Source organism: Atractosteus spatula, chromosome 6 (genome assembly GCF_055471065.1).
Source record: "Atractosteus spatula isolate fAtrSpa1 chromosome 6, fAtrSpa1.hap1, whole genome shotgun sequence".
In the NCBI taxonomy this organism is placed as follows: domain Eukaryota; kingdom Metazoa; phylum Chordata; class Actinopteri; order Semionotiformes; family Lepisosteidae; genus Atractosteus; species Atractosteus spatula.
In genome coordinates this window covers 2,020,096-2,045,485 of record NC_142711.1, presented here as the reverse complement: position 1 = coordinate 2,045,485, position 25,390 = coordinate 2,020,096, and the positions used below count along the sequence as shown (strand labels likewise).

The window sequence follows — 25,390 nt, the reverse complement described above, 5'->3', positions numbered from 1 at the left end:
CAATCTGTTCGGACACACAGCTCTGTAGCCGTACATACTGTGGCATGCAGGTCTGATAGTCTATAATCCAGGACAGCAAGGGAGTGTCCACCTGCGCCGCCCTTAGCTTATCTCTCAGTAAAGGTGGATGGATGGTGTTAAAGGCGCTGGAGAAGTCAAAGAACATAACTCTCACTATGCTCCCCGTCTTCTCCAGGTGAGAGTTAGCTCTGTGTAGCAGATAGATGACTGCATCCTCCACTCCCAGGTGTGACCGGTAGGTGAGCTGCAGGGGGTCCAGTGCTGTACTCACCAGGGTTCTGAGGTGGTCCAGTACAAGCCTTTCCAGAGTTTTCATTAGGTGTGATGTAAGTGCCACTGGTCTGTAATCATTCAAGACTTTAGGGTGCCCCTTTCTGGGTACTGGCACCAGGCAAGATGTCTTCCAGAGCATCGGAACCTTTTCTAATCTCAGGCTGAGGTTGAAGATGTACTGTAGCACTGAACCCAGTTGGTCCGCACAGATCTTTAGCACCCTGGAGCTGACACCATCAGGACCTTATATAACAGGTATGATAATTTTTTACTGTATATGAGTAAAAAGAAAAAGGACCAAATCTCCAGGAAAATAGCACTTGGGAAAAAATTCTAAATTGGAAGAGAGAGAGAGTGTCCTCATTATCCCGATGGGGGGGCAAGTTGTTTTACAGCTGCAGTGTTGGTGTACAGATGGACAGAAGAAAAAAAACAACAGGCACTACAATATACAATATACATATTTACATAGAAGGTATTAAGTAACAATATGGCTACAGGTATGAATGAGAACTTGATTCTGTTGGTTTTAGAGTTGGGGCGTCAGTATCTGCGTTCTGATGGGAGTGACTGGAAGTTATTAAACAAAAGATAACAGAAGAAGAGTTCTATGCCGATAAAACTGGGAAAATTCTAACTGAAATTAAAGAAGCTAGGTCACAGTTTAATAAGCTGTTGACAAAAAAAGCTTAAACGGACCATCCAAAAATGTAATTTTTGTGCAATTAAAGATGAGAACAGCCAGCGAAAATAAGAATATAAATGCATTCTTAAATTTTTTTTAACACAATATAGCTCAGAAACAGGTAAAAAAACGGATTCAGGACCGCACTATTTTTAAAGACATTGACATTCCTCTAATTGACGATACACAAAATTAATTTCTAATTAAACCTATTTCCAGTAAAGGGATTAAAACAGCTATCATATCGTTATAGTACAGAAAAGTACCTGGACCTGATGGCTACCCTGTAGATGTTTTTAAAATAATGAAGGATCGAATATGCAACATTTATCTCAAAGCCATCATTAATTTTTTAAGGAAGCTTCTCTCCCAGAATCTATGAATAGTGCCAACATAACAGTTATTCACAAAAAAGGAAAAGATCCTGAACTATGTAGTTCATATAGACCCATAGGTTTACTGATATGAAAGTACTAGCTAAAATACTGGCAACACATTTAGCGAGAATAATGACTAACATTATTGACTCAGACCAAACAGGGTTTATTAAGGGATGAAACTAACTTAATAATATTAGGAGATTGTTTAACATAATGCACCATCTCGACCAACTACAGGCTTTATGCCTTCTCATATCAATGGATGCTGAGAAGGCCTTTAACAGAATGGAGTTGGACTATATGTTTGATGTTATGAGGAGATTTAATTAATTAAATTTGTATTAAAGGCTCTGCTACCAAAAGATATTTTGGAGGATCTTGGGTCTGCAAGCTAACCACTATCCTTGAACCAGGGTGCACTGTTTGGTCTGTACTTGTTAGCAGTTCACTTAAATGCATAGGATCTGGACTTTTTATTTTGGAGGTCAGAGGGAGTACTTCAAAAAGTATTTCCTATTTGAAAATTGAGGGCCAATGTAAAGATTTTAAAATTACATTTAGACCTAGGAGAGTACAAGGACAGGTCATCTAAGGTTTCTAAAAATTGTCTGGTCAATGGTGTTACAAATTGCACTTCTTGTTAGAAGAATAAGTAGGATACAAGTTGAAAAAAATATTTTACAACAAAACGGTACTGTGATGTATAGAGTTGGATTTCAAATGACATTTGAGTACTTAAATACACATTTAAACAAACATTTTCATAATACAAAGGACTGCTGCTATGTATTGTAACTTGCTACAGTATTTTTAATTATAACTAAAATATTTTTCACTCAGCATTTAGACACAGACACATCATTTCCATAGTATTTGAGTAGATGGAGCTGGTAAAATCAGGATAAGTATGCACAATTTGTTGAAATAAGAATTTTACATCTAAAGATATCTAAAGATGATGTCTGGAGATGGAGGTAGACATGGATGACACAGACACTGAAGTGTTATCAGGATAAATAAGTAGAATAAAAATAAAAAAGAAAGCCAAATGAATTCTAGATGAATGTTTTGCGCCAGAGGGGTTGTAGATGTAGACTGTTGTGTCTACTTTAAGATAAAAAAGGTTTTACTCTTGTTTCTCTTAATTTGTATTATTTTCATTTTTTTTTTGTTTTAAGAGCTATTGCTAGCTTAAAACACTATAAAGTCTCCTTCCTATAACAAATCTTTGTTAAATATTTAATTTTTTACTTATTTGGAAAGCTTACTCTGTGTAATTGCAAGATAGCTGTTTGATCACAGCCCTGCAGCTATATATCAGTAGAATTGAGGTGAAGAACCTTGCTGGGCATAATTACGTTATCACTAGATTTTTCTTTTTTTTTAAATTATCTCTTGTGATCATTACCAAATGAAATATAATGTAAACCTCTGAAACCAAGGTAGCCCAGAGGGCTGAGAGAATAATGTTTCTTTGCATTCTGTCACCTTAATGTTAAAATAAATACTGAAACCTACTGGCTTAATTTTAAAATTTTGGTCAACAAATCTTTCTGCAGTCCATTTTATTAATTAAAAAAAGTGTGTAAAGATTGATATCAGAAGCACTCAAATCTCAACAGCCTGATGGTGCAAGAGAAATTATTCATACAATACATTTAACTCTCCACAGTCATTCAAAACAAAGGTAACCACTGACTGGAAAATTGCTAATGTAGTGTCCATCTATAAAAAGGATGACAATACTGAATCTTATTAATTCATAATTGAATGCCAATATGTTTTATGTATTCTAGATCTAAGGTTATGGAACTGATTATTAGAATTGAAAAAGACAGTATATCAATAGCAAAGGGATTCTAGGGGATGGTCAATATAAATTTAGAGGAGGCATGTCTTCTTATACTAAGATATTAGAGTTAATTGAACAATCTGCAACAGTAACACATTACATAATACAAAAATACTTTGTCTTCTCAGGCAGTTGTCTTGCATCAAAGAAGATGGTTTACACACAAATCATGCAAACAGTACAAATAAACAGTACAAAAATGTAACATCATAAAATAGACCCATACATAATCATTTAACAACACCCATAAAGGAATTCATATACTACACAAGAACCTGTAATTGTACTTAACCCACAATTACACTAAACCCACAGAATTACACATTACTCCTTTACTTTTGGACATACAGTAATCCACCGATTGCATTTGCACATAATCCATTACTCAATAATCCTGAACGTTTGTGAATAATTTGAGCATGAGATAAAATAAATTTGAAAATTCAAGTTTGATAAGCCTTCTGATAAGGCTTCTGTTGAATATGTCCAGACAAGATAGCCATTTTGTTTTTGACCAGCTATATTCTCACATTACATTCAGCAAAAGATACTGTACTATCACTATTTCCTAAAGATTATACTATAATTAATCCCTTAATTATGCTAAATCCTGTCTAATTGGTTAGACTGATCAATAAGACCCTTAAAGTATCAGATGGGTCAAGTTAAAGTTAAACAAATCAACACAGTATAAAATATGTATTTACCCCTTAGAGGGGTAAATATGTATTTACCCCTTACCCCCTATTCCAACAGCGTCAGCAAACCAGCTTGTAAGGCCGCTCTGTGGGGGACACGGTGTGGGTTTGCTCCTCTTGCGCCTCACTGGATTCCTCTGTCTACTGCCTCGGTCAGCCGGCCGGGCGCTGCAAGCCCCCCAGATAACGGCCTCAGCCCACGTAGCAAGGGCTGAGGCCTGCTCCAGTGCGACCAGAGCGGCCAGCTGTACGTGGAGCCACAGCTCCTCGGGTGAGAGGGCCTTGAGAAAGGCCTGGAGAGCCATCTTCTGCTGCGCCTCCTGGGAGAATGCTGGGTATCCCTGGCAGGCAAGGTACAAGACATCAGGCATCAGGTCCTGTGCCTCCATCACCCCCGAGCCAGAGAGCCTGACATTGAGGTACTGTACAGTGCACTCCACTCAAAAACATTGATGCAATATAATTTTAATGACAGCATGCAAAGCAGTAGTGTAATAGCATCTAGATTCAATCAGACTGCAAGAATGATGCTAATCAGTACTACTGTAATGTACTGTACAGTTGTGTTTAGATATCTGAGGATATGACTTCATGTGATTCATCTGGAAATGTAGACTTTTTGTTTATATATTCATCTCATGTTGCCAACTTTTTAAAACAACAGTATAGTCCGTGCTATGAAAGAAATACAACCTACTCTGTTTTAAATAGACCATTTAAAAATAAGAGTTGGGCATATTAGGTACTTAACTGAGAATAACATTTTTATTAAAAACTCAAACTAGCCTAACTTTGCAGTTTAGACCTAAATCACAGACCAATCAATCCCCTACAAAATGACAACTAATTACTGTATGTTAGACTAAGAATGCTTTTCTCATTGTGTCCAGGGGGTGCGGTGGCTCTGTGGCTGGAAGGTTGCCGCTTCGTATCCCGCAGCTGGCAGTGGAATCTTACACTGTTGGGCCCCTGAGCAAGGCCCTTAACCCCAACTGCTCCAGGGGAGCTGTACAATGGCAGACCCTGCGCTCTGACCCCAAGCTTCTCTCCCTGTCTGTGTGTCTCATGGAGAGCAAGTTGGGGTATGGGAAAAGACAAATTCTTAATACAAGAAATTGTATATGCCCAATAAAGTGATCTCTATAGTATTTTAATATTTAACATACTTTGATATTTAAAAATATAAAAAATGTCATTTTAGAGATCCAGCCATTCAGAATCTGTGATGAATAATGTGGCATATTTCAATGTGTTTTTAAAATAATCTGATGCTGGATGGCACTACTTTATAAAAACCTCAAATGGTGCAGTGAATGCTTAACAAGGCGGGTGCAAGCATTCTGGGCTATCAATGGAAACGTCCGGGTTCGAATCCTGTTCAATGCTCAGCCCCTTAGGGACTTTCCATTTACTGAATTACAATATTACAGTATGTTACATACAGTACTAAATTACTATTAAAAATGCAACTCTGACTGTTTCACAATGCAAAATTACTCATCTGGATATATAAAAATTGTTTATTATTATACCTTGTTGTGAACGCGATGTGCTTTTTCCAGGTTTGCACCTGCATTAAAATAATTTATATTTTGTCTTAATGCTAATTTCAGCAAAAAGTAATCTATGCTTTAGATTTTGATTAAAAACATATGATTCACAGATACTGTAATGTAGTGGCTTTAAAACCATTTGGTATCAATCGTATATACAGTATATTTATACAGTATATCAATCACACTGCAGTCCACTGACATGTATGTTTCTGTATCGGCAAATCTGTGGATATGACTTCATATGAATTGCATGTACAATATGTTACATCAGGAATTGTAGTTTTGTTCTCGGATTTCCTACTAGTGGTATAAAAACAGTACAACTTTTTTCTTCAACAATAACAGCAAGTACAGTATTATCAGAAAAGGCTAAAACATTATAGCTTTTTATAAAGTATATAAACTTATATACTTATATTATATATTAATATACTAATATAGTTAGTCTCAGAAGCCTAGTTCTGATCACCCAGAATAAACCCAGACTGCTAATCCAGTACTCAGAAATCCCATATAATGCCTCAACAGGCAAAAAAAAAGATAACTTTCTATCCTATTTAAAACAGAATACAACCCAGAGCTATGTTTCCCTTTCTGTAAACCTGGATGTTCTAAAGTAAACTTTACTATTGTATCTACTGTATATCTCCTATTCTTAAAAAGCATCACAAAACAGGAGGGTCTTCATAAAAGAATAAAGAAACAGAAAGCTCTCTTAACCAAGGTTCAAATACTTAAGTTGGAATCTGTTGTTTAATGTTAATCTGAACAAAGTCCTCTCACCTGGCACACTTCTTTCTCTCTTTGTTCCCTTTCTTCTCTGTAACAATATAATAGTTACAAAACCGGTATTTACAATGCAGTGAGTAATCAGTCTTGCTTTCTATAGACATAGAAATCCCAGAATTTTAAATTTATAATCTAGACATTCAAACAGAATAGAACAAATTAAATGCTAAACATGTTATTTTTTTATCAACCTAATAGTCCAAATTCTATTTAAGGTTGGAAAGCATTTAAAAAAGAGTAAATAGAATGCTGGTATATAGGTTCAAAAATGTATAATTTTAATTTAAATAAGAGGGTGTATTTTGAAACTTTACAATGCACTATTCATATCCTTTACAATACCATGTGCAATATTGGTCACCATGTTATGAAAATTATAGTATAGCTTTGGAATGAGTCCTGAGAAGAGCATCCAGATATACTGTATTCCCAGGCTAGAGAAATGTCCTCCTCTGACAGGCTGAAAGAACTGAATCCTTTTAATTTTGAACAAAAAAGACTATGAGGGGACTTGATTCACATGTTCAAAATTCTCAAAGGCATTGTCACTAGACCAATGCACACAAATAGAAACTACAATGGCACACCTTTAAAACTTAGAACCTTAGGCACATTTTTACACAAAGGGTTGGAGAAAGTGTGAACCTTATGATGTGGTTAAAGCAAATACCTTAGCTCCTATCAGGAAATGCTTAGACTCTCTTGGCATGAAGCTTGGCATTGATAGACGTGGTGGGGGTAGGGGAGCTGTTTCTATTTTTGTTCTATAATGAATTAGTGGAAAAAAATGTTCATAAAAAAATAAATGGTTATTTCAGATTCTTGGATCAATCTGCTACAAGCAAACAAACTAGATAGGCCAAATGGCCTCCCTGTTTGTTCGTTTTCTTATCTAAACATTGTGTCAATTCAAAAACATTGTTGTGACTGAATGAGATTCCTTATCTGACCCATGGAATAATTGAATTTGTGGTTACTGGTGTTGCTGAATTTTTTGCATCTATTTGTTTTATTAATAGGCAACAGTATTTGTTGCGCCCCACCATTCTAAAAGAAATTGCATACCATCATCACGTGATATGTATGGTAGTCTTTTCTGTTATTTAAGATTGTTTCAATCCTTCTAGAATATTTTGGCTTACAATAGAATAATTGATTAATAAGAATAAATTAATTTGCAATGATGTCAGAATATGCGGCTTCTGAAAGCTGAGGCCAACCCAAAAAACTGTTCCATTCAATATTTTTATGTTATTCTTGTGTTCTGATTTTTTTTAGTTTATCTAGAGGAGTTTCATCATTTCAAGTAATATATTTTAAAGCAAGTGCTATTCAGATTTTCCAGTAAGAGTACCTTCTTAGTTTTCAGCGTGAGCATCACAATTTAAACAAAAAAAATCCTTTCACTGCAACCAATAAAGCAAGCTGGTACAGACAAACCTCTTTGGAGGTTGGTTGTATGATCATACATACGGATCCAGCCAGTCAAAATGACAAGGTAGGCTGTGTTAAAACGCGGTCTACATAACGCAACATACCACCTCATACCGCAACATACTCCATGTTTTTTTTAAATAGAATAATGGTATCTGTATATTAGTATATTAGTATAGTATATTGTTAAACAAAGCAGAAGTGTATTGTACTTCCTAGTGGCATCACACGTGGAAAGATTAGATTGTAATTGTTTAAATTTTTAAATAAACATTAGCACAGTGTTATCTATATAAAAAAAGTTGTATTAATTTAATACCACTTGATAGTTATATTAATATGGATTCATGTAACTAAGCAACTGAAATATCACAGGTGGACATTTCGAAACATTTTGACAGCCATTTGTTTTTTAAAAACCAAAGCACTGCACCCAATGGTTCAAAGCGCGATCAGAGTATTACTTTTGGTTTGTTTCTTATATAGTGAATACTTGTTGTTGGCTCTGGTGTGAATTTGTGTATCTGGATAAATTAAGTGATGATTTTGTGATTAAGGATTTCTTTAACTTTAAGTTAAATAAAGGAGGGAAGAAGGGTTATTTTTACAATTGCCACTCCAAGATTCTGACTGATTTGATTCCCCTCATTTAGCTAAAACGAATAAAGAAATCATGCAGTAGTTCTATTTATTGGAAGGCGCTCTGTTTTATTAACAGACACTCCGACTCAAACCTGTGTCGTACGGTGATATAAACGTGGGTAATGTCATCCCCATTAAACAGTGTGCTTATCGCGCAAATCCTGCTAAATTAGAAGCATTGTAGAAGGTGATAAATCGTACATTATTTACTGGATCGCAGTTGAGTTCAAAGAAGGAAGTCTGTCAAGCCCCTGTTTATTGGTACCAAACATTGATGAGACGTCATGGTTCTGTACAGATTGCAGAAAAGTAAATGCTGAAACACCACCTGATATCGTATGTACTGTTTAACATGTTAAAGAGCAATAATAACAACAGAGCATGGTACTGAAAATCTGTTCCCCTCCCCCAGCAGAACTGTCTATTCTACATAACTTTACACAGCAGGGTGTTAACACTCCTAGCCTTTGTGAAAAGTATCGAGCTGCGTTACATAAAGTGGCTGCAATGGATTATACTGAAGTAGGTAAAAGTTAATTCCAAGCTGGAAAGAAAAGACTCAATGTGTCTCCTCTATAAATCTTCAGTTTACAGACCGTCCAAGGTCCTTTATTTTTAATAATATCTTACATATTGCATTAAAATTGGAACATTTTTTGCAAGTGTAAATCCACCTATTTTTTTACTGCTTTATCCAGGACAGGTAACAGTTACACCAATACTATTTAGTAACATTTTTACGATTTTGACTGATGCTTACAAATGTAACAATGTACTGTCGTAAGAGCACAGAGCATCTTTCCGCCTGTGAAAAGATTTGCATATGTAGTTTATTCTTATCTGTGTGAAAACAGGAAATACAGAGGGAGTTACAGGAATTAAACAGAGGTCTGGAACACCCTGTCTCATAAATAAACATTTAATAAATTGAAGGTTGTGAAAACAGTGACAAATCACCCCGAACAAAATACAATTTTAAAATACAAGCAGTTTGAAATTATTAGTTGTTATTAATAAATCACTTAACTTCAAACGTGTTGTGATAAATACCAAAAAAATCAATATAGTATCCATAATATTTACTATTTTAGTTTTTCAAAGAAACGTTTATTTATTAAAAGAAAGCTCAGGCCGGGAGCTGGATTCAAACCCCCGACCATCACACGCCAAAGCCATTACACCAATGCGCCGCTTGAGAACTTAAGCTATAATTGAAAAGGGCAGGCAAAATGTTTCCAAGTAATCATGGGTGAATGAGTTAAACTGATGCAGATATTTACAAAGAAAGTGGACTATGGTAATAATTTGAGCTATATGAAAATAAATAAATCCTTAACTATCATTATTAATTTCTTAAGATATTCCATATTATATTCCCTATTAATCAAATTCTAAAAAGAATGCTTTCTTTACTGCGATAATGACTGCAAGTATTCATAGAAAAGGTTAAAACATTATAACTTTTTATAAAGTAAACTTAATACAGTCAGGAGCACATAAAAAACTTTTCCAAAATAACATGCACAGTAAAGAGATTAAATGAAGCAATAGTTTCACTAACAACCAATGCACCAAGAGTGCCACCTGTTGGTCATTTTGGCCAGCCAATCATGTACTGCAGTATAACCCACTAATCTGCAGATCATTTTGTACATTATGTGGTTTTACAGCGCAATTTAAATGGCTGCATCTGTATGGGAGGGATTGTAACCAGCACCTAAAATACTAGAATTGCTGGAAAGTCTGATGCTGTAACTTTTACATATTTAATGTACATTTATAATGTAAATCTTATGTCAGCTGTTATCCTGTGCATCTTTCAAAGATTAAAAAGTGTTACATAAGTCTCTCTGTCTTGGTCTCTAGTGCTTATCACCACAACAGCGGGGTGCTTCATTGTTTGAATTAGGCAAACTCTTCAAGAAGACAGCATGACTGGAAAAGTAAAGATGCCTTAGCAAATGTATTTGCCAAAGAATATACCCAGCACATGAATTATGCCTTTGAATTTAAGAGGGCATTGTGCTTCTACATATTCATAATGACTTAAATTATATATAGAAAGTTTAACAAAAAACAGAGGTGTCATCTGGGACATAATTCATACTTCCATGCCACACATGTCTGAATAATTGAAAAAGAAGGAAAAAACATTAATTATGCGGTCCAATGTTCATAAAAACTTGTAAAACAGACATTGGATTAATAAGCACAGTCTCCAAATAGTAAACTGCAATTTTCTTGAAAACTTATCCAAAACAATAAGGAATCATGTATTATTCTATTGATGAACATTTTCTGCGGTAGTTGGATAGATAGACTAATTGAAAACTTCTTCCTTCTGGAACTTGATTAGTAAAATAACTGAATAGAGTCAGTTCATATTGTAACGCATACGGCCACCATTGCAGGTTGTTCAAGCCGGCTTTCCAGAGCAGTGACGTCACCGCCCTTCCCTGTGAATAGCAGGGACCGCAGCCGTCGGGCTGATGGGAGATTTCCCTTTAGCTCAAGTGGCTGGGCCCCTTTTGAATGACGCCGGAGGCCTGGGTTCGAGTCCCCGACGGTGGGTGGGCGACCTGAGGTGGCAGAGGCGAGGGCACATACCCATGTGAACCCCAGAGCATTACAATATTTACTTCTATAGCAATTGTTCTAATCGTTTGAAACTTGAAATTGTGTATTTTTATAACAAAACTGACCTACTGTGTTGACATAAGCAAATAAACAATAACAGTAATAATGCACCCCCACAATAAATTATAAAAAAATGCACCAATATATTTAACAATTTGATTACACACATCACAATAAGAATCCTTGTAAAAAACAAAATATAAAGTAAATATTTCCCAGAAAAAACAAAGCCTTAAATATTTAAAACAACGTGATTTACCAGTACAATTTAGCCATATCATCCTGCAACTCACAACCTGCAACCCACTTAAGCTAAGTGTCACGATTGTAGTCCCTCCTCCTTAAGGATGCTCCGGCTCTTCCTTGTTTGTCTTATTCCCCACACCTTGTTCCAGTCTCCTTTCTGTCCCCCTTTAAAAGCCAGACGCAGCCGCCAATCGAGGCTCTGCATCTGATTTCCACATGGTGCGAGCCCGGGACCTGGTTGCGCTGGCTCCGTTATGCTTTTAGCTTCCTGCTCCTGTTCCTGTACCCCCCTGACTGGTCCCGTTGGTCCCGACCCGGCACCTGTTTTTAATCCCTTGTTTTGGATGGATTACCCGGCCATGGACTTTTGCTTAGTTTTGGTTTCTCCATTGGACTTCTTCTAGGATTGTTTGCTTTGGCCACACCTCCCTGGATCACCAGCACTGCATGGACACGCCCCCCTGTTTTCATCCCCGTATTCCTGCATTACTTTTTCCTCAGTGTTTCCTCACAATTCTGGATTGTGTCGTCCGCATAGGGTCCGGAAAGAACTCTTTCGTTACACTAAGCAGGCGTGAGCCTTATCAGTACTTGGATGGGAGACCTCCTGGGAATAACTAAAGGTAGCTGCTGGAAGTAGTGTAAGAGAAGCCAGCAGGGGGCACTCAACCTGTGGTCTATGTGGGTGCTAATGCCCCAGTATAGTGATGGGAACGCTATACTGTAAAAAGCGGCTGTCCTTCGGATGAGACGTAATATCAAGGTCCTGACTCTGTGGTCATTAAAAATCGCGGGGCTTTTTGAAAAGAGTAGGGATGTAACCCCGTCATCCTGGCCAAATTTCCAATTGGCCTTTACCAATCATGATCTCCTAATAATCCCCATGAATTGGCTTCATTACTCTGTTCTCTGCCCAGGAAATTCAATTCAATTTCAAACTTTATTGTCCCCTAGGGGAAATTTGTTTTACGGCACAAACACAACACAATGACAATACACATCATCAAAAGGGAAGAGAATACAGCAGTGTTACAGGAGAAAGAAACAAGAGACAAGAGACAAGGTAGTTACTTTGCATTGTTTAAGAGTGTGATTGCAGTGGGGATGAAAGATTTCCTGAGTCTGCTGGTTTTACACCTGGTCTCCCAGAGGCGTCTCCCAGATGGGAGAAGAGTGAATTCACAATGGAGGGGGTGAGACACACACTCCCTGATGCTTTTGGCTTTCTTAGTCACCCTCTGTTTGTAAAGGATGCTTAAGTTGATTTGATTATTCCCGATTATTTTGCCACTTATATTTACTCATTTACTCAGCCTATTACAGTTACCGGTACTTATGTTGCCAAACCCACAAGTGAAGCAGTATGTTAAGACACTTTCAATAAATGATTTGCAGAAAAGTGTAAGAATAGTTTTATCCCCCTTAAAGTACCTGAGTTTTCTAAGAAAGAAGAGTCTCTTGGCCTTTTTTGTAGATCGTATCACAACATTTGTCCCATTTTAGGTTATTGTCAATGACCAGTCCCAAGTACTTACAGTCATCAACAATTTCAACAGGCTGACCATTAATTATAGTGGGTTGAAGTGGTGTGGTATTTTTCCTAAAATCAATAACCAGTTCCTTTGTTTTTGAAACATTTAACTTTAGGGAGAAATTGTTGCACCAGTTAGTAAAGTCATTAAGGATGGGCCCATGATGGTGATGTGGTGATCCAGTTGAAGTGTAGCGAATGTCAGATAAGCACTTCCCCAATTTGACCTGTTGAGACCTGTTAGGAAATCTAGCACCCACCTTATCAAGTTCTTATTTAGATTGAAGTGTTTTGAGAGTTTCTGTGCAAGCAACAGTGGTTGTATTGTGTTGAAAGCAGAGGAGACGTTAGCAAATAAAATCCTTACAAAGGTCCCTGGTTGATAGCCCAGATTTAACAATATGTGTATTGCATCGTCTACTCCTCTCCTTTCCCTGTATGCAAACTGCAGGGGGTCGATGAGGGCTTGTGTGATCTTTGTGATGTGTTGCTTCACTATTCTCTCAAGAGTTTTAAATAAACAAGGCATTAAAACTCCAAAATTAGTTATCACAACTTTTAATTCTCCTGCCTCTTAAACACTTTAAGTTTAAGATTCAAGTTTAGTTTTCAAGTTTAGTTTGATGCAGCCAGGTTCTCGAGTCCCTTCAGTTTCAATTTACAATCCATAACTGAGTCTGCCATAGAATGTGAGCCTTGTAAAATTTACAATAACAAGTCAGCTGATCACAATGGTTTTGAACCTTTTTATTATAAAACGTGCTGCTCATTTAATACTTGCTCTTCTGACCCACTTCTTTGCTCTATCTTTGAAAACAGCTTAAATCCCAGGAGACTGAAAGTGTGCCCTTGTTCTCTCTTGTTTCAAAGGGGGTGACATATCAAAAGTTAAATCCTAACTGCTACAGACTTATATCTATTTTACTTTGCCCTTTTGAGATAATGGAAAAAAATAACAAGCAAATAACTTGTTACAACAGCTTTAAACACTTTCTATCAAACTGAAAAGGCTCTTGACAAAAATCTAGAAAAGTTGGCAAACTAGTTAAGTTGCAGGTGATACAAAAATAGGGGAGGTGAAAATAGAAACAGTAACAAAGACATTTTAAAACAGCTACTGAGCTCCTAAGCTGCAGGAAGCTACTTATAAGGGGGATCTGGTTGTTTATACAGTTTCTGAGTGTACTGTATGTGCTTTTAAAATCAGTGAAGCAGCAATAAAAAGGCAAACAGAACTCTTTGGTTTAGAGTTAGAAACATAGAGTTAAATACATGGAATTTATACTTAAGCTTTACCATGTGTTTGAAGGACCTAATTTTAAGTATTGTGTTCACCTTATTCACAATAAAGGAGAGATACCTGGTCTCAGGGGATTGTCATATTTGAACAGGTTAAGGGAACTAATTTTCTTCATGTTAGAAGAAACTGAGAAGGGAACTGATTGAAGTATATAAAATAGTTTCAGGTAGATAAGGCCCAACTGCCTTGAGCTTTTTGAGAAACAACTGGATGAAATTTTAGTTTAACTTAGCCCTAAAACACCAAATGAAAATAATGGGCCAAATGACCTCTTTCATTTGCATCTCTTTTGCTTTTTTCACATTGAAAGTGTCCTTCTAGATAGATCTTCAGATACACAAATATATGTCTCATGGGACTGAGTCTGTACAGTATTTACTATCAAACAAAACATACCAGGGATTCATGTGTAGTTTGTTGTGCCCCATTTAATGTCCCTGGAAAGAACATTCCAATTGTCTTTATGTCCCATCTGCCACTCATCACAGACATCTCCTGTGAAGAAGACTGTGTTTTGATTTTCGTAAAAGATCACTAGAATCAGAGAATTTAAATAATATAAATGGATAGATATAAAGTTTTGTGAGCAGTATTCTTTTCAGATTTACATCAAACACAACCGACACCTCTAAAGAGCTCTTTTACAGAGCTTTTCATCCCTTGTGTCAGTGGTATTCAAGTGTCTCTCATGTCCCCTTCGCATGTTATTGAAGTTGACTATTTTTTAAGTATCTCCAGTTACAGGAGAGCCACACACTGCTTGTATACACATAATATGATATACCTGCCTTTGCCCGTTAGTTATAAGTTAAGGCTTGATTTAAGGTAATGTGGTGCCTTCATTTGGCATTGTGGTAGAAGAGCGCCTGGCTAGTGTGTGTGGGGAAAGGCAAGTTGGGAGTAGTAGTGGCAATGGCAGGGACTAGGGGAGCAGCTGACCACTTGTGGGATGGGTGTGGACCATTGTAAGGTCACCTCTGTTTGTGTAAATTGTTTCCCCAGTTTTGCACCCCCTTTTATACCTATACTCACTTACCACCCTTTACCCACGTACCTGTACCCCAAATAACCTCAGTGTGTTGTACCCTGCTTCCTTTTAGTTTTCTCCTTTCTTGCTGCTGTTGTGCTGTTAGACGTGTGTCCCACAATAAAAGCGCTTGCACTGTTATTTAAAAGAGCCTGAATTCTAGTCTTCCGTCCTCGCTGAACCCACCGCGCTACAGTAATAATTTGGGCTAAATGGTTATGGTTATAATTGAGGTAAGGGGAAGGGTGTAGGAAGTTTAGGACCTAAAGAGTTTAAATTTTGTGTGTTCTTTTACATTTTGAGGTGAGATGAATCATTTTATGGTGATTTACAGATGCAACTTTTTTTAGGACTGCAGTTGAAGGTATTGCTTTTCAAAAATAATAGTAAAACAGCTATCCACCTGAACTACAACATCAGTTTTCATCTTTCATTGTTTAAATAAGTGCCATTCCAGAATTCCATATGGGCACTCAATCACTGACAAGAAGTGCAGGAAAAAATGAAATCTCTTAGTAGCAATGGCTCAGCTGTACTGTTGTTCTCAAACATATATTTGCATATCAATAAACTATTTAAAAGTCTCCTTTAAAATTGACACAAAATATACTGTACCTTTCAAAAATTGATGGGAGGATATGAAACTTTGAAACAAAACTGACATATAAAGAATAAGAATTAAGGTTAAGGTTAAGAATAACTTTAGCTCTAAAGCTAATATTAGGATTACAGAAGGGGTACCATCAATGACAACATTTCTCACAATGTTTGAATGAGAAACATTTTGTTGAATTTTTCATTATGAGAAAATTCAGTGGTGGAAATGATATCAGTGACATTTGCCTTACATGCCATTGTAATTCTTTACAGTGCATCATCTCAAGCTTTTGAAGGTTTACTGGGGTATTTCGTCAATATGTTAAAAAAATCTTTCTAACTGTGTTTGAAAAAGCAATTGAGAGAATGTTAATCCATTTTCAACAGTCTCCTGTTTTCCAAGAAAAAAAAACACACTGAAAATTGATTTGAAATTGAGTAAGATGTCTGCCTTGTCTGTTAACCACTTTTAAATGTATAAAAGGTCAGAGGAAATTCTGCGAGTCAGCTTTTCTTAAATCACTTAAACCTCCATCTGAACAATCCACCTCTCTAATGATTGGATAATTATATTTAAAAAGCCAATTTTTCACTCCCCCATTAGTTAAGTGCATCCAGGACATTAACTCTGACATGAGGAATATGTTCTGCAGCTTGTGTTTCACATTGATAACTCATGAATGTACAGTAGCAAAGAAAAGCAGCTTTTCTGTTGTTTAACTCAAACACTGGATCTTCAAAACTTACAGAAAATGCCTTTCGATACATTATACATGTATTATGTGAAAAATGTAATGCTGCTGTTACTTTAGTAATTAAAATCTGGAACGTTTTTGTTACAAAACCATTTGCAAAGTAAATTGACATGGTTCATCTTGAAAAGAGTTGTCAGGTGTGTACTTCTGTTTCCTGTATTACACAACTGCTCTCGCATTCAAGAATAAAAGTTTGTTTTTAAACAAATCTTTGCTTTAATTTAAAAACCAATATTTTAGGGTCATACTGTAGAATATTAATATATATATACATTTCTGTTGTAGAAATGAAATTATTTAAAATGTAAATAATGCTTCTATTTTGAAAATGATCTTTCAATCTGAAGTGCACAGATTTTAAACAAAAATCCATAATCAGATTTCTCCATGTCATGGACCCCATGATAAATAAAATACAGTCCCATTTCAAGAGACACACCTCTTGCACTGTACACTATGTTATGATACAACATGGAGGACTATTTTAACCTGTGGATGTACTGTATATATCTATTGAGTTATGTACTGATGCTGAAACTGTCCTAGGTATTGGTGACCTAACATTGTCAAAATATGAGAGAAGTTACGGGACAGCGTTGCACTGAGGAACTTCTTCATCACAATGTTCTAAGGATAAAAAAATTGGATGTGCAGAACTGTTTGTTGCCTTAAAGAGGAAAATAGAGAAGTGAAAGTAGAAGGTCAGAAAATGAGCCACCAAATAGTGAAGATGAGAGGACTGCACCAGAATGTCCACATACAGGTAACACACAACGAAAACTAAGCAGACCTTTGGAATTTGGATGAATTCATACCCAAAAACAAGTGTGATTAGATGTAATGTGTTTAGCTTAGAAAAGGCCATTAATTGAAACTGGAAAATATTTTTTTTCCAAATGGACAGTCTACTAAGGAATCAGTTGGTAAGTTCAAATTTGACATTCTTGATTTCAAAGAGACAGAACTCCCTGAGAACATTACAGTATCTGACTGTATTTTTCAAAACTGGCATTGCAACTTTCTATTTGTTGATCATGTTGAAATTTGTGAAACAGTGACTGGAGACCTGTAGATGGCTGAGCGCCAAAGCACAGGCACTTTGACAATGATGGAAAATCCAGCAACTGAAACATTTCAAGTGCTTGTGCACTTGATAGTATTATTTACACACTTTCACAATATGGCTGAAAGTGCACATTCAGGCTTGGTCCTCACATGCAATAAAGAATAAATGCTCCGATGGTGCAAGTGATGCATTGACAATTTTTATTCTCCATGAACTTAGTGACTCTGAAGTCATGCTCCACCCAGGAGGTGCTATTTACAGCACAGGCATCAATTTGGATGACACTGTTCTAGTGTCGCCTGCTGAAAGAGATGCTGTTCCAGTGTAATCTTCCAGATGAAATAGATACCCTTCTAGTGTCACCAGTTGAAAAAGACATGTTACCATTTGCATCAGTTGAAATAAATAAATATTTGATAATTCATTGGGGAGCAATTGCATTTACAGAGATGTGCAACAACTTTAAAGACCTCAGCATTCTTGATAGAGAAATAGAATTTCTACATGTATTGCTAAATGGGTATATTGAGAAAGCACACGGTTTTGGGGGTGTATTGAAAAATACAGTGACAGAATTCTGGGAGAATTTTTATGACAAGGGTACTGAGGGAAGGGACACAACTTTGCATTGAAAAATAAAAAGCACTAGCTAGAGTTCTGGCATTTGGCTGAAAAAGATTAGGTACTGGCCAGTGAAGATTTCAAAAGCATGTATTTGCAAGCACTCCATTGCCTGCGTGACAGTGCGGAAAACAAAAAATACAAAATAGCGCCGTTACAAAAAGCGGTGCCGCGCCATTGGGACAGAGTGGCGCCCAGGCTGGACTCACCGTATGTAACGAGGTCCAGCCAGGAAAAATAACCCCGCTTGGCGGCGGGGACCAGACTGGACTATTCCCTATCTAGCGGGGTCCAGTCTGGGAGCAGTGCGAGGGGAAAATAAATAAAAATAAAATTGATGAAAAAGGAATAGCCTGCCCCGGTGAAATTCCATGGTGGGATAGGTGGAAAAAAAAGAAAAGGTCGGCCTCACGCTCAGGGTACAATCCCCTCGGGGACTGCTGGTGTAGTGTAGCTCCCCTTCCGGGGTGAAAGCCTCCTCGTCCTGTCAGAGGGGTGTCCAGTGTGGTTATATATTGCCTGTCGAGCTGCTCTTAATTAGGCTAAGGCGGTCCAGCTGTGACTTGTCAGGCAATGCGTCGCCCTTTGTCCAGGGCTCCGTCTCCACACCGAACACGCCCCTCGCATACCACACCTGTGTCACAAACCTCTGATTTCCAGCAAACAGTCAATGGATTAGTTCAATGTTTTTGTTGCTGTTCCAGACAAAAAGGTTTTGCAGCGTGCTGTTTCTGACCTCTCAGATGTTGATTTTGATGACCTCACAAAGGTTCTTGATTCCCATATCTGTTCAACAAGAATTACGCAGAACAGCATTGTGCCAGTCTTGCTGGAAATTGCTCACAAAGAAATCAGACACCTTTGTTTGTTGCTGACTGCTGGAGAGAAGTACTTGAAGCACTTTCCATTGCAAATTAAATTCTTGATTGCATCTACAATCTTAATTCTTAATTCCATCAAAACTGTATGGTGTATGGTGAATTCTACAATTGCCTAGCACAAATATTCATGAAAAGGAAGTTTTCACATTTTGAAGTGGTATGTGAAAGAACTGAATCTTGAGAAGCTTTCATTTTTCCTGCATTACTGTACTGGATCTGACTCAGTTATTGAAGACAAAATCACTGTTGAGTTAGTACAAATAAATGTATTTGGATGAAGACCAATTGGCCATACCTGTGGATGTGTCCTGGAGATCTCTAGAGCATATGACAGCTTCATGCAATTTCAAAGGAAGTTTGACAGTGTCCTAGACAACAAAATGTGGGTAATGGACATCATCTGACCTAAAATTATGTGCATAACCAGCGGATAAAGGGTCAGTGCAGACATTTTTTGATAATGAGGAACAAGTAAAGGTTTATTCCGTGCTGAAAAGCGAAGGAAAGAAACACAACATTTCAGCTGTAGAGCCTTCTTTGGGTTCTTGGAGCCTTCACCTGACTAATTCTGTCCAATCAGAGACTTAAACTCTCCTTTCTGTATCATGCATGAGTATTTTTTTTATTTTACAAAACCTGTTTTTATTAGTAATGTATAAGCACATAAATAACACAAAAGTGCAAAAAAAGCATTTAGAAAAGCATAAAAACACTTTTTAACTGTAAACATTATAAGAATTGCTCACACCCGAAGAGGGCTCCACAGCCGAAACATTGTGTTTTCTTCTCTTTTCAGCATGGAATAAACCTTTAATTGTTCCTTTGGAGCATTATAAAAAGCCCCCCTAGGACTGGCTGTAGTGAACTAAAACTATAAAAATAGTAAATTTATTCTTTTAATTTTTTTAAATGTATTTTACATTTTTGGAAAGGCTGAGAAAACAAATCTGTGTCCTGCCTTCTTACAAAATGTTGATTTTTTTCACATTTCACATTTCTTTCACATTTTTATCAAAGATAGTAGGCATTTTAAAGAACACCTACAAAAAGAAATGTACATCCTAAGTATACCACAACTTGAGAAATTGACTTGAGGAGAAAGACAATAAAATGTGTCTGTTTTTTTTTCCTGTTTATATTCTGGATATTTGTCTCTAATGTTTGTACTGAGAAAGACATATAAAAATCTGAAGTTTCAGACAGGATGTCCAAGGTGTTCTCTTTAATTAAAGACCCTAACCAGACTTCTACTGTGAACGCTTTCCAATATAATTAAGGATATTAAAGGGTACATCCATTCCAGGAGGACATTGACCTTGACTTCCATTTTGGGGAAGGGGATGAATAGGATAATGTTCCCTTCTGAAGGCTAAAATGGCAACTCAATTTTTGAAGAGAGATTTAAATTTATGTTTCACACAAATACACAGAAAATATTGGTATTCAAATATTACTCAACTGGTTCTAGTAATTCAGTACCTGAGCTGTCCAGACTGTTACTAATAGTAAAGCTTCTTGTACTTGATAATCACATGATTATCAGAAATATAAGGAAGAAAGCTGTTCAAACAGCAAACACTGACACAAAATGAGCACTAACAAATGCAGGGAGTTTCATTGTTTGTGCTTTTTGTATGGGGGCCAACTTCATGGAGTTAATTCCCAAGTGATTTCCCAACTGATCTTGATTTGTGACACCAAAAATCTAGACTTTTGTCCCATTATCCGGTCAAGTATTCTCACTTTTTGAAACAGTCACCTGGGGCTCATACAGTAAATCATTCACCCTCAACAGCCCTCAGTAATCAACACAGGTACACCATGATCTCAAACATGGGTGTGAAATAGAGTCAATAAATTCTGTTTGAAAAGATTTCAGAATTTTTTTAACTGTTAATACAATGACGAATATTGTGATTCTTCTGTTTATAGCCTAATATTGCAAGTCATAATGTGTGTGTTGAACCAGTGATGCAGTTGTTGGGAGTGTACAGTATTACTACTGTTTTTACAATGAAAAACTATGCATATGTTTTGTTGATGTTAGTGGTTTTATAATAAATTGAATACATATTTTTATTTATTTATGGCTTAATTTGTTTTAAATATTGTTAGAATATATTCTCTTACAAATTGGGAGTTACAAAAATGGTGAATAGCAGGAAATGATTGAGCAGCGTAGTCAATAACTAAACTAATAAAATAAAACTAATAAACTAATAAATAAACTAAGGATTTCTCCAAGAATATACCCGGTAGTTTGGTATAATCTGAGGAACGAGATTACTATTGTTAATGGTGTTCAGAAACTTCTTTTATTGCTACCAATTTGTTTCTTTAGTTACATGATTCCTTATTAATATTACATATTAAGTGGATTTAAATAAGTAGTATAACAGATTAAATGAAGCACTGTTTCACTAACATCTAACGTACCTCAAGTGACACCTGTCAATCTTCTTTGGCCAGTTGAAGATTCTTTGGGCAGTGTGCATGCAGTAGTATGGCGCAGCAAATGGGTTTTGACGCAGATTTGGAAATAAAATTCACTCAAATATTTTGCAGAAGTCTACTGTATGTAAATTACTTCAATGAGTGTAAATTTATAGAAACGTAAATGCCAAAGAAGTAGCATAATATTGGAAAAGCCAACCAGCTTGTCAGTATAATTTAGATTTTTCATTGAGGCTAAGGATCTGTGCCTGTGGCTGGAAGGTTGCCGGTTCGTATCCCGCGGCTGGCAGAAGAATCCTACTCCATTGGGCCCCTGAGCAAGGCCCTTAACTCCAACTGCTCCAGGGATGCCATATAAATGACTGACCATGCGCTCTGACCCCAAGTTTCTTTCCCTGTCTGTGTGTCTCATGGAGAGCAAGATGGGGTATGCAAAAATATAAATTCCTAATACAAAAAATTGTATATGGCCAATAAAGTGATTTTTTTGTCATAAATAACATACCTGCTTTGAAAACAATCTAATGCAACAGACCAAATGAAGCTGAAAATTACTTATACATTAAAAAGCAACATTGCAGATTTATCCAAATTATAATTTAGTTTTTTTCCCTCATAACAAAAGAGATATTAAACAAGAAGAACAGAGTAGCATACTATATATAATGGAGCTAGCAAAAAGAAAAATAGAAAGAAAAAAAGGAATAAAATGGGGCTAAAGAGTTTTTTTTGTCTATAGTTAAATCTGACTGTAAAAGAAGTTGTGTCTGGAGAAAGTAACCTGGGAGTTTTCATTCATCTAAATGAAAGTTTATAGTTTAATATACATTTACTGGTGTGCTATGTTTTCTAAAAACGAAAAAGTGGTCGACCAGTCTGCCTCCTAACAGGTCTACCATGCAAATTAGTCTAGATCCCCATCCCATATAAAAGTGGCTTATTGTCATAAGAATAAAGACATAAGAATAATGTCACATAGAGAAGAGATGAGATTAGGCCTCTTATAATGGCTGATGGAGAACTGAAATCAACCTCTGGAGGAGAGGTGTAGCGGCGAGGCTTAATAATAAGGCAGAATTAAGTGTTTCTGAGCTTCCCAAATGAGGCCCCATTTCTCTGTTCATCTCTGTGGTGCAGCCACAGAGAGACCATTAGGGTGATTTAAGGTTTCCTAGGACAGCTCCCAAAGGGGGGTGCACTTAGCTAAGCCTGGCTATCATGATCAATGGTCATCCACTGGCGCCTATCAGTCTAGGGAGTGCCGGATGGACATCTGGACTGCATTACTAAGTGTCAGGACTAAGTGACTCATATCTCACCTTGATCAACCAATCAGGGACTGGTAGGGCTGAGTAACCCACGTGGGACTCTGATGCCCATGGAACTTTCAGCCAATCAACAAGCTGAAGTTCCTCCAGGTAAAAACAGGCAACACAGGCCTGGAGATTCAGATTCAACAAGATTCAGATTCGGGAGATTCAGTAAGATTCTGGAGAGGATTCTGTGGACTGTTCTAAAGGGAATTCAAAGGAGAATTCCAGGGCAGGACGGCCCAGGAGCAGAAGGCTCCCAAGGGCAGGACATTCTCGCAGCGCGCCTCCTGACCATCCTGAGACTCAGCCCGGACAACCACGGAACGGCCAGTGTGTCCGAGTGCCAGAACTTTCCTTTGTTCTAAGAGTCTAGAGTGGAGGTTGCCAGAGAGTAACCAGCAGCAGGCCTCGTGGACAGGTCAGAACTGTGGACAGCTGAATCACTATTCAGAACTAGCTCTTCATCAGGAACGAACCGGTCCTCTTCCTGACTTGCTGGGATCCACAGTCATCTTTTCTCCTGTGCACAAACTTTGCTAGTTAAAGCCAACACTAACTAGCCGGTCAGTGAGCATCAGCAGCGCACCGTCGCAAGCCGCACAGCACAGCCTGGCACGGAGCCAGAGAGCGCGGATTGGACAGCAACAAGCCTGCAGCTGATTGTTTGTGCCTGCAGGAGATCTGAATCCCCAGAAATTGGATGAGTATTCAACTTCAATGCATTACAGCTCGAGAATTCAATTGTTATCCCAACCAGTTGATATCAATTTAATTCCTAAGAGTTATGTACTTGTTTTGAGTATCTAATGTAGAAGTTGTAACCAAGTTCACTTTACGAAACGGTCTTAATGAATGATATACTGAACGTATGTCCTCTTGATGTGTAACACTTCGTAACTGATTGAATATATATCTTTTGTATTCTGATAACCCTCTCGATAAGATCTGTTAGGTTTAAGGCATACTCTATGTATTAATAAATGTATCCTCGTGTATTAGTACCTGTGTGTGTGCGTTGTTTGAGTTATATCGCATGGTTGGATTCTAAAGCCATCAAAAGAATCAACTTTGTGATTTACTGCTACAATTGAAAATTGTCTCAGTAAATGCCCAAACCCTACAGAACTGGTGCCTTCAGAGAGCCACTATGATTACATATTTGGCGTCCCTGAACGGCTATGAAACACTACATTTATTTGGCGTCCCTGGCACGGGCGTGGCAAGACTGAAATGAATCAACCAAGCGGAATAATTCATATAAAACGCCGCGGGTTTCATACACGACAATACAGTGTGCTGAAAGCCGAAAGAAAAAAAGTTCCACTTGCTCTTTAAGCAGTGCTTGATTGTTTTGTGATCTTTTGCAATCTACCGGGTTGATTGCATACTTGATCTTGTGGTTTTCTGTGGTAAAACTGTGATTTCGTACTTAAAAGTAATACTCTTTAAGTTTAACGATGGTTGCTAAAAGGTCTGAATTCGAGTCGCTATTAAGCACTCTCTCTAGCAGCGACAAGTCTGACCACGATCTCCGTCATATCTCCGTCAGCGGAGAAGCTAGGAGAATAAATCTCCATTCTCTGAGAGAGCTAGCGAAGGACGTAGAGAGATTTGACCCCGCAGTGTCAGAGAATAATATCGAGAGTTATATTCAAGACCTCAGGTATAACCTGCAGTTCCTGCCAAACGCCACAGAACAGGAGAAAGTGTTTCTGGTCAGGAAAACTACCAGCAGAGCTGTACATGAGTGGATGGCTAGGCAGATGAAAGAAGTCTGTAATGACTTTGAGCAGCTATGTCAAGCACTTATCGAAGAATACAGTGCGTTTATTGACCCGACTGCCGCGATAGCCGCCGCCCTTAACATTAAGCACGAGAGAGCAGAGTCCCCTCGCGAATATTACGAGAGACTTAGACGAACTTATTTTGCAGGGCGAAATGATGAGGGTTGCGAAGAGAACATACATTTCAAGGGTTTATTCATTGCGAATCTCCACCCATCAGTCAGAAAGATGATCTTAATGCATACAGATGCACAGACCATGAAAATGACTGATATTAAGAGATTCGTGCAGAAAGCCTGGGAGTATGATGTCCAAAGTCGCTCTGAGCAAAAAGCTGCTAAAGCGACTGTGTTCGCCGTCAGAGCCAGCAGGGTTAATTCCCTCCTGCTCGAAGGAGCACAGGCTCCTGAGCTGGCTAAGCCCCGTTCCAAAGCAGGCACACAGGACCGCACCCAGCGTCCTAAGTGCCATGAGAACACCGGGGGAGGGAAAGGGCTAGAAAAGGCTGAACAAAAGGATTCAGTAGCCACCCGCCTGGCCAGGCTTGAACAAGCGTTATTAGGACAGGGACAACCGCTCCCCAAGGCTGCCGGAAGCGTGAATGAGCTGATACTCTCCACTGGAGGAGGCGGAGACCCGCCCCCTCCCACTCCCTCAGTCTATCTGATTGAGCGGAAGGGTTCCTGCCTGGATGAGGTCAGCCACTCCCAAGCGAGTGCTGACTCCACCCCTGAAGTCACAGAGCAGGCAGTAAAACACAGAGGAAAAGCACGAAGCTTTTACCTCAAGGCTGCCATGGGAGATGTCTTACCCAGTGAGACACTGATTGACACTGAGGTTGAAAGGTG

At 37.8% G+C, this 25,390-nt stretch overlaps 1 pseudogene; it reads right to left on the bottom strand.

Annotated features, from left to right (window-relative positions):
• The window catches only part of LOC148831675 (uncharacterized), a 46,880-nt pseudogene extending 42,582 nt beyond the window's left edge, over positions 1-4,298 (bottom strand).
• Positions 4,299-25,390: the final 21,092 nt, after the last annotated feature.